The following is a 9802-nucleotide window of genomic DNA, read 5'->3' as shown; positions in this document are numbered from 1 at the left end:
ATGTGTAAAACAGAAATATGAGACTTCAATGTTTGTAAGATATCTGATTTACTTGTATCTGGAAACTGGGATGTGATTCAAGAATGCAGTCTTATTCACAGTTGCATAGATCAGCAACCTACCATTGAGGCGTAGATATTATAAAAATAATTACTGTTCAGTATCACTTTTCTTGCAAATGGCATGCTCTATGAAAATAGGTCATTACAACAGTATCTTTTACTTTCTTTTTTTTTGGTCTTTTTTTCTGTTCTTTGCTTTTATTTTCTTCTTTCTTTTTAAAACACTGTTTTCTGTCCTTTAAATCAGTGTATATTTAGGCTAGGCTTTTCTGCATGCTCTTCTCATGATCTATGAATCACCCAAAATTATTAGGCATGCACTTGTATGAAGTATGCGTAATTTACTAGACTGTACATGGATAACACAACTTTATTGGAACAAGTGCCAGACTTCTTGTTTGGGGTGGTAAAAATATTTTAATCACAAATCCCCCTCCCCTTGGGCTTCTAAATCTAGAAAAACATAAAGCCAAATGGATATGTCTTGATTTCTGTTGTATTTTTGACCAAGTTCTGAAAGATGATGCAGTTTCCCAAAAGGGAGGGCGGTACCACTGAGCTCATGGGGTGTACCTTTGCTGTAACTCTACATGAGAGATCCCCGTGCTAGGGCTACACCCATTTTATATGTCTTGAGAGGATTTGCTCCTGTCATTATTGTAAAAGAAGAATCATTCTTGATGATAGAAAAATAACTAATGGAGGGGAAAAAAAAAAAAAAAAAACAAAAAACAAAGCAAAAAGCTAATAAGCATAGAAAACCTGAAAAAAAAGTTTTCTAAGCATTTTAATTAGGTAAATAGCTATTAACCCTGAAGACCAAGCTTGATAGTTCATTAAACTATGAATTTTTAAAATTGCTCTTGTTAGGTATTCCACTGAGGCAGATGAATTCAAACATGGCCACAGGCATAAGAAGACTTGGAATGCATGTCCATTAAACTGACAAACAGCTTGCCAGATGGAGCCAATGGAAGCAACCCTTTTCCTGACAACTGTAAATGCTGCACAGTGATTAAAATAATGAGACTGAACTGCTTCAGTGGCTGTAGCAGAGTCCTGTGATTCCATTTGAAGAAGGTTCCTATGTTTGTTGCAACACATGCCTCTATCACTGTCTGAAGATCTTTATGTTGGGGAAAAAAAAAAAAAATCAAAACTGGATAACCTGGGTTATGAAGTTAAAATAGTCAGGTCAGTAGTAAATATCACAAATTAAGATATTTTAGTTGATACCCATATGTTTGCTTCTGCAGTTGTGGAGTTTTATTACATGAAAACTTTGTGACAATGAAAAGTGGATCTTGGTACAGTATTATTTTATGAAGTATCCAGGCAGAACTAATGAAATGATAAGCCTAAAATTTCATTTAATTTTTTTCATTCATTCTTTAGAAGTAGGCTACTCTTTTTCATGGGGGATCTCTTCATCTTTTCTGTTTCATTATTAGCAGTGGCCTCAGAGTAGAGGTAGCTGAAATTTTACATGGGGAAGTTTTCCTCTTGGATATCTATTTTCAGTGAATTTAGCCAAGAAGTGTAAATTCTGTCTAAAAAGTGGACTTTTCAGGGGGAAACGTAAGTATCTTCAAGGGAAGTGTCATAATGTAACGTTGATATGAGGAATATGAAATCAAGCCAGCGTCTTTTAATAGAAGAACAATATTTTTTATGTTGCGAATATATTTGTTCATGTTTTTTTCTCTAAAACTGTTGTGTTTTAATTGTTTTTACTGGAAGCATAGCCATAAAGTTCTTTTTTGCCTGATTTTATTTTTAAAATTTACGCTTGATTTTTTTCTCCTCTTTACATATAACAGGTAAATTAACATGCTAGCAAAGAAAGTTATAATCCTAACTGTTCTGTTTTATAGACAGGTTCCATAATACTGAGCAGCAGGATAACATATTTTTCTTTATAGGTCCAGATAACCTATATTTTATATTACTTTTTTTTTTATATGTATATATGTGTGTGTGTGTATATATATATATATATATATATACACACTTCTAAAAAAAAAAAATAATATGACTTTCATTGTTGCCCTGAGAGACTAGGTAGCACTGAAGTATGGAATTATGATCTGTTTGAAATATAGGCCAGTGACAGTGGTGTAAATCATAATACCTCTATTAAGTCTGTGTAGTTAAATTAGTATACAGTCAATGAAATTGAAATCAGAATTAGGTTCAGCCTACACATTACTTATTTAAATCCTTTCATCATTATTTTTAATTTTTGCTCTAGATCCATCTAAAGTCAGTTATGTGACTGATTATTGAAAGTAATGACTGGGGTTTTCTGGGCACCGATATAATAAAATTGGTGATTGAGTACACAACAAATATGAACAGCTACAAATGTTGCGCATTAGGGCCTAAAGTGAAGAGCTGAATGAAGCCTTCCACTATTAGAAGTTTTATAATGTAATACTCTAACAAATGGGCTTAAATTTTCCCTGCAGAGGCCTGGCATAGTGTATGGGTATTGCAAAAGTCATAATAAAAAAGTAATTTAACTGTATGTGGTTTAGTGGAGCTTCAGTATAGGTGAAGCATTTTGTGTCACAGCGCCAGACACTAGGTACAGCATACACTATCCTGAGTGCTCTTATGCAGACAAAAATGTAGTGCTTCTAGATCCCTGAATTCAGATTTAAAATGAGCAGTTTAACAAAGGTATTTCTGAGTGCATGTATTGGGTTTGCATGGCAAGGTTTTGGTAGTGGGGGGCTACAGGGGTGGCTTCTGTGAGAAGCTGCTAGAAGCTTCCCCCATGTCCGATGGAGCCAACGCCAGCCAGCTCCAAGATGGACCACCCCTGGCCAAGGCCGAGCCCATCAGTGACAGTGGTACTGCCTCCGGGATAACAGATTTAAGAAGGGGGAAAAAACTGCACAAGAAAACTGCAGCTGGGAGAGAGGAGTGAGATTATGCGAGAGAAACAACCCTGCAGACCCCCAGGTCAGTGAAGAAGGAGGGGGAGGAGATGCTCCAGGCGCCGGAGCAGAGATTCCCCTGCAGCCCGTGGGGAAGACCACGGTGAGGCAGGCTGTCCCCCTGCAGCCCAGGGAGCTCCTCGGTGGAGCAGATATCCACCTGCAGCCTGGAGAGGACCCCACACCGGAGCAGGGGGATGCCCGAAGGAGGTTGTGACCCCATGGGAAGCCCACGCTGGAGCAGGCTCCTGGCAGGACCCGTGGCCGCATGGAGAGAGGAGCCCAGGCTGGAGCAGGTTTTCTGGCAGGACTTGTGACCCCACAGGGGACCCACGCTGGAGCAGTCCGTGCCTGAAGGACTGCAGCCCGTGGAAGGGACCCACATTGGAGAAGTTCATGGAGGACTGTGTCCTGTGGGAGGGACCCCACGCTGGAGCAGGGGAAGAGTGTGAGAAGTCCTGCCCCTGAGGAGGAAGGAGTGGCAGAGACAACATGCGATGAACTGACCCCAACCCCCATTCCCCATCCCCCTGTGCTGCTGTGGGGGGAGGAGGTAGAGAATTCGGGGGTAAAGTTAGGCCCAGGAAGAAGGGAGTGGTGGGGGGGAAGGTGTTTTAAGATTTGTTTTTATTTTCTCATTACCCTACTCTGATTGGATTGGTAATAAATTAAACTAATTTCCCCAAGTCAAGTCTGTTTTGCCCATGATGATAATTGGTGAGTGATCTCTCCCTGTCCTTATCTCAACCCATGAGCCTTTCGTTTTATTTTCTCTCCTGTGTCCAGCGGAGGAGGGGAGTGATAGAATGGCTTTGGTGGGCACCTGGCATCCAGCCAGGGTCAACCCACCACAGTGTAAAAATCCATTTTTTTAATCTGGTTTGGTGATTCTGGAGGAGACTTCCTATTACACTTCCTTTAAAAATAAAGACTGGAACTAGTAGCTATTACACTTTTTGCAATGATAACTCCTCACTTATTTATGCAGGCTCCATCTGCTGTCACTCAGGTAATGTACTTGACTCCAAATTCAGAGGCTCAGATAACTGAGCCAGAACTCTAATAGCTGAACCTTTAACAGTGAGGCTCAGAAAGCAGTAATTTTGAAATGATATATACATTTAAATACAGTGGGCCAATTTACTTGCTATGCCCTGTTTCTTTACATAAAAGAATGAGTGTGAAGTCTAACAAAAATATTTTTTTTATTTATAGGCCTTCAAGCCTGCAACCTACCTACACCCTCAGCACTCTTTTGCATTAGACTTGCTCCCTGGAAGAAGGTTTCATCAGCTTCCAAAGTCCTGTGATGATATACAGAGTCCTTGAAGATACTTCTAATGGTAATTAGGATTTCTTACAACTAGCAGTTTTGAGAGAAAAATACGTTTGTTACTGGTTGTCCTGGACATTTTCTAATTCTGCATGGTTTTTATTAGTTTATAAATTATTTATAATCTTGTTACTCTTTAAAAAGAAAGAGAGGTTTCTGATCATCCTAACCAGGTGGACTAGATGATTGTTTTAAGTCCCTTCCAACTGATCTATTCTATTTCTCTTCTGTAACCATGTCTTTATTGCATACTAAAGACCTTTACTCAAGTCACAAGTGAAATTTTCATCCTTCACAGGGAAAACAGTGAAAGTTTTCCTGCTTGGGATTCCTGTAACTGGTGACCCCCATAATATGTCCAGGACTCCTTTCTCAATTAAAAGAATAAGAAAAAAGGATTCAGTTTCACATCTGTTGCTTTTTACATCGTATCATATTTGAACATTCCCAGACAGAATGCCATGAATAATAGGCGGAATTTTTGCTATATCTGCAGTGGAGCTTTTTTGATGGTCTGCATAGTATCTGTAACAAACAAACTATTGAAATGAAGAATAGGATCAGTTATACTTTTGGCAGTACTTCTAGATTTCAAAACTGTGGGAGTCAGCATCCATAAATCATTTAAGAACTGCCCAGCAAGCAAAAGTGAAATTAGCTAAACTACGTTTTAAACACATTAAAGAGAAGAGATAGAAATACCATTTCAAGCATAGCAATCTAATGCATTCAAAATTTTCTTGGTATGAATGACTCCTTTGGTGAAAGTGGTGGCTTACCAAGGATCTTTGGTCTTTTCTCCCCAAATGTAAGTTGCTCAGTATTTCCGTTAAAGTCTTTGCTGTATAAACAGGAGTTTTCTTTTCTATGGGTATTCACAATATTTCTAATTATATTTGTGAGTATTTGTAACTGTTTGACACTCTTGTTTGGATAATGATGTTTTGGGCTTTTTTATTAATGTTGATAGAATAATTTGAGCAAGTAGTTTTCATATACATTTGTGAGACTTATGTGTACCGGAGAGATCCTTACAAATAGCACTGACTCACCTGAGTGAGCAAAGGAAGGAGTCCTTAATGAAGGGAAAGAAATGAACAACTTTTGTTTTCAGTGATATTTGTGACCTCCCTTTGGCCTAAAATCTACCTGGATCCAAAATGCTACTGTATCCTGTATAGCCTACACATTCTGCTTCCCAGTATTTTGCTCAATAGTTAGTGTGAATTATCTGTTTGATCAAGGCGGGGGGGGGGGGGGGGGGAATTACAATATTTGGTGATGACAAACTATTAAATTATGTAAATGAAACAAGTGTTGTCTAGTTGGGATGCCTATTTTTAAGCTTCCTTTTGAGACACAGACCTCTAAATAAAAATAGGCTGCATTTTTACAAGTGCTGAGGTCAATCTGAGCTGCAATTAAACAGCAGAACAAAAAATCAACATAGAAATTGATAATTTATGAATGTAGCTTTAGGCACTCAAGTATTGGGCTTGAGATACATGAAAATGCTGGAAAATACTGCATTAATACTGGTTATAAAAGTGATAACTTAGTGACTTAATTTTCCAAAAAGCCCATTGAAAGTTAATGAGATATATGTGGCAAAGTACCCAGTTTTCTTTTGGAAGAAGCTTTCTTTTAGTCAAGAAGCTCTTAAATGTCACTGAAAAGCAGTATGTCACATTTTGGGTTTAATCCAACTTCAGTGGTATATGTTGGCTTTACTAAGACAAAAAACCAAATTTTTTTTTTTTTCAAATTTACAGGATAAGAACATTATATTTATTTATATTTTCCAACCGATAAATTGAATAAATACCTACTTTTCAAGAAGTTTTTAATAGCATGATAAAATTAAATGCTGCCACACATATTCTATGTGTCACTCTCCAATCCAGTGAAACTATAATGTGTTGAGGCAAGACTGTTTCATTAGAATTACATGGCATCCTTGGAAGCTTTTCACTCAGTATGATTTCATTAGAACTGATAAATCAATGAAAATGAAACAGCTGAAACAATGAAACAGCTTCTGCTGATCTTATTTTGACCTGTTCAACTCTGAAATGTAAACTGTATGGATCACAAATCCCATATTCACTACATAGTGAAAAATCAGTAAAAAAAAAGAAAACTAATGAACGACATCAAAAACTGAAAAATGTGTAGATAACCTCCTAAACTCAGATGATAAATATTCCTGACAAGTTCAGTATGACTTGTGAAGGTTAGCATAAAGCATTATGCTGTACTTGAACAGACAAGCAAGAAACCTTGCACGCTGTCTTGTAAAATGAATAACATAATAAATTACAGAATAGCAAATGAATGGTTAATGACTGAGAAAATTTGACTGACAAATACATGGAGCATGAGTAAAGAGAGAAATGAATCTTAAAAGCTTTATATTAAGCTAGGTAAAAGAATAAGGAAAGAATCACTGTTACACTTCTCTGCAACCTACTTGGTCTCAAGAACCTCCTTTGAAATGCAGAAGTTTCTGTTACTGTTCTGTTTTCAGTTTAGCTCCCAAGGGAGGTGTTGATCAGTCTTTCCCAATGCATCCTCGACGTTCATGGATACACCTGTTAGAATAGCGAAAAAGTGAGGATGAAATCCCAGCTCCACTAAACAAAACTCCCTCTATTTTCAGTAGTATCCAGAACTTCTCTCTGTGATGTGCAGCTGTGCAAGTAAATTAGCATTTTGATTTCAGAACTGTAAGCGTAAAAGTCCAAAGATATGAATGCAAGAGGGGTCTCCTATGTGCTGATCTGTGGATTCAGGCAGATGGAGCTCTATTTAAGAAAAAAGTTCTTTAAGAGGCCACTTGAGAACTCAGCATATCCAATACAGCATTTAATTGTATTTCCCTTAAGTATGAAGAACACTTTCAGCATTTTATCCTTTTAAGTGTTATTCATAGATGTGTACACAGGATGCCATTCACAGAAGAAATGAGGCAACCTGTATTCAGCTTGTTAGGTCTGTGGTTGGTAGAAAAAGTAAGGAAAAAAGAAACTAAATAAGAGAATTAAAAGCAAGCAGCTCTTGTGGGGCCTGACTGCACCAACAAGCCTTAATGGGCTTGTTGATCAGCCTCACCTGGGACCACCCCCCCAAGCCCAGCTCAGTCCCTCCATGAGCCACTGTGCTGGTTTTGGCTGGGGTAGAGTTAATTTTCTTCACAGTAGCTAGTATGGGGCTCTGTTTTGGATTTGTGCTGGAAACAGTGTTGCTAACCCAGGGATGTTTTGGTTAATGCTGAGCAGTGCTCACACAGAGCCAAGGGCTTTTCTGCTCCTCACCCCAACCCACCAGCCAGTGGGCTGGGGGGGTGTCCCGATCCAATATCGGGGAGGGTTCTTAAACGATCCCAAGAGCGAGCTTAAGACACAAGCGAGGTCAGATGCTGTACAACCTTGCAAGTTTTATTTCCTATAACAACTGATTGTAGCGATAGGACAGAGGGAAGGAGAAAGGAAAAAGAGGCAGACCTAAGCAAGAAAACGGAAGACAGATAGCAAGACTAGTTACCACCACCACGAAGCCAGCAGCGTCCCGTTGACTCGGTCTTGATGCGGGTGATGGAGGGTTCAAGTCCGAGTTCCAGCCTAAGTCCCAGTCCCAAGTGCTGCAGGTGCTCTTCAGTTGCCTTTTCAGTCTTTCAGTTCTTTCCAGTGTTTTCCCAGTTTTGAGAGGGGAGTATGCAGTTCTTTTATTGTCCCGGTCCCCGCGATTTCCCCAAAAAGTCCGCCCCACGTTCCTCCATGGTTGCATGCCCAGGTGTTCCCGGTGTTTCCCAGCTTGGTAGGCACTGCTAGCTTCGGGCGGATATGGTGGTTTCCTCAGGGACATTTTGTGCGTACTTCCCCACAGCAACAGAATGTTGAGGCTCTCTGCAGCAGCAATGTCGAGACAAACATTTCCAGCCAACACAGTCTCTTACAGGGGGCACAAGGAGTGGGGAGGGGACACAGCTGGGACAGCTGACCCCAACTGGCCAAAGGGATGTTCAGACCGTATGATGTCATGCTCAGCATATAAAGCTGAAGGAAGAAAAAAGAAGTGGGGGATGTTTGGAGTGATGGCATTTGTCTTCCCAAGTAAGCGTTAGGCATGATGAAGCCCTGCTTTCCTGGAGATGGCTGAACACCTGCCTGCCGACGGGAAGTGGTGAATGAATTCCTTGTTTTGCTTTGCCTGCGTGCGTGGCTTTTGCTTTAGCTATTAAACTGTCACTCTTCTGATTCTCTTCCCCATCCCACTGTGGGGGAATGAGCGAGCAGCTGTGTGGTGTTTAGCTGTCACCTGAGGTTAAACCATGACAGCCACATTGCAAGAGTGCCTGTCTCCAGCCCTGTCTACTGGGTGGACCCTGAATTCTGCCGTGTGGGCAGCCTGCCTTCAGGTCAGGCCTCTTATGCAAACATTGTAGCCTGTTTCTGGCACCGTCTCCCACATGGACTTTGGACCCAAGGTGTAGCCCTGTCTCCAGCCCTGTCTTCTGGCCTGACTGCCAGCTGCTCCTGACAGGGACTCTCTCTGGACCCTGGGCTTGGTTCACTCCTGTGTCTGGGGCTGTTAGGGGGCCCTCTTACCAGCCCTGTGCTCTGCCTGCCATGTTCAGACCCTGTGGGATGGTGCCCCATTGGTGAGGGCAGGGCTGGCGCAGGGGTTCCCCTTGGCTCCTGGCTCCCCATCCCTAGGGGAGCAGCTAGCTCTTGCTGTGCCCCAGCAGCAACGCTTGTCAGGACAGTCCTCTGTGATGAGTTCACCCAGGCACAGCCAAAACTTTAAGGCCCACCAGCTTTCCCTTTGATCACCCCCTTGAACTGAACACATCTGTCAAGTTTACAAAATTGACACACAGCTATCAGATTCATAAGCTTGAAAGAAAAAGAAATAGCTCTTTTATGAAACCAAGGATAAAAACTAGAACATTCCGTCATACTGGGCTTACTGTAAATACAATAATAGACCCATTGCAGATCAGAGGAAAACAAAAATAAATGCCATTTTCTAAAGTTAATTTTATACACAGATATTCTTTAAGTTACAATATTACCAAAATAAGATAGTCATAAAAAGCATGGACTTCAGTGGAACCATAATTTCACTCCATATTAATTACATTTCAGATGTCTGTATTAAAGGGAACAAGCACTGGTCTGACATCAGTAGGGAAGTTTCTACATGACCTGTTATTGTGCTCCCAGGTAGGTCTCATTTCTTCTACATTTATTAGTTACATTGGTGAGACACCTGGAGATCGTCAAGCTAATCAAGAGTCTATGCTATATAGTTATAGTAAATGATAGTTTCCACTCCAGTGAGTTCATAAACAAAATGTTGAGACAAAGCAGCTGAGGAGGCAGAAGATTAAGGTATCTGTAATAATGGAGTGATTCAGTTTTGATAAGCTAGCTTTTCTAGATGAATTATTTTGTTTTTTTATC

General features: G+C 40.3%; 1 long non-coding RNA gene across 1 annotated transcript; it reads left to right on the top strand.

Moving 5' to 3' along the window:
* The first annotated feature begins 1157 nt into the window (after positions 1 to 1157).
* Positions 1158 to 9560, top strand: LOC115344120. The gene is made up of 3 exons (XR_003924438.1): positions 1158 to 1256; positions 4220 to 4347; positions 9485 to 9560. It is a non-coding gene; the product is annotated as an uncharacterized LOC115344120 (long non-coding RNA).
* The last annotated feature ends 242 nt before the right edge of the window (positions 9561 to 9802 follow it).

Source organism: Aquila chrysaetos, chromosome 1, assembly GCF_900496995.4.
Source record: "Aquila chrysaetos chrysaetos chromosome 1, bAquChr1.4, whole genome shotgun sequence".
NCBI lineage: Eukaryota > Metazoa > Chordata > Aves > Accipitriformes > Accipitridae > Aquila > Aquila chrysaetos.
The sequence above is the reverse complement of the archived record's forward strand: the minus strand, read 5'-3'. Positions and strand labels throughout refer to the sequence as shown.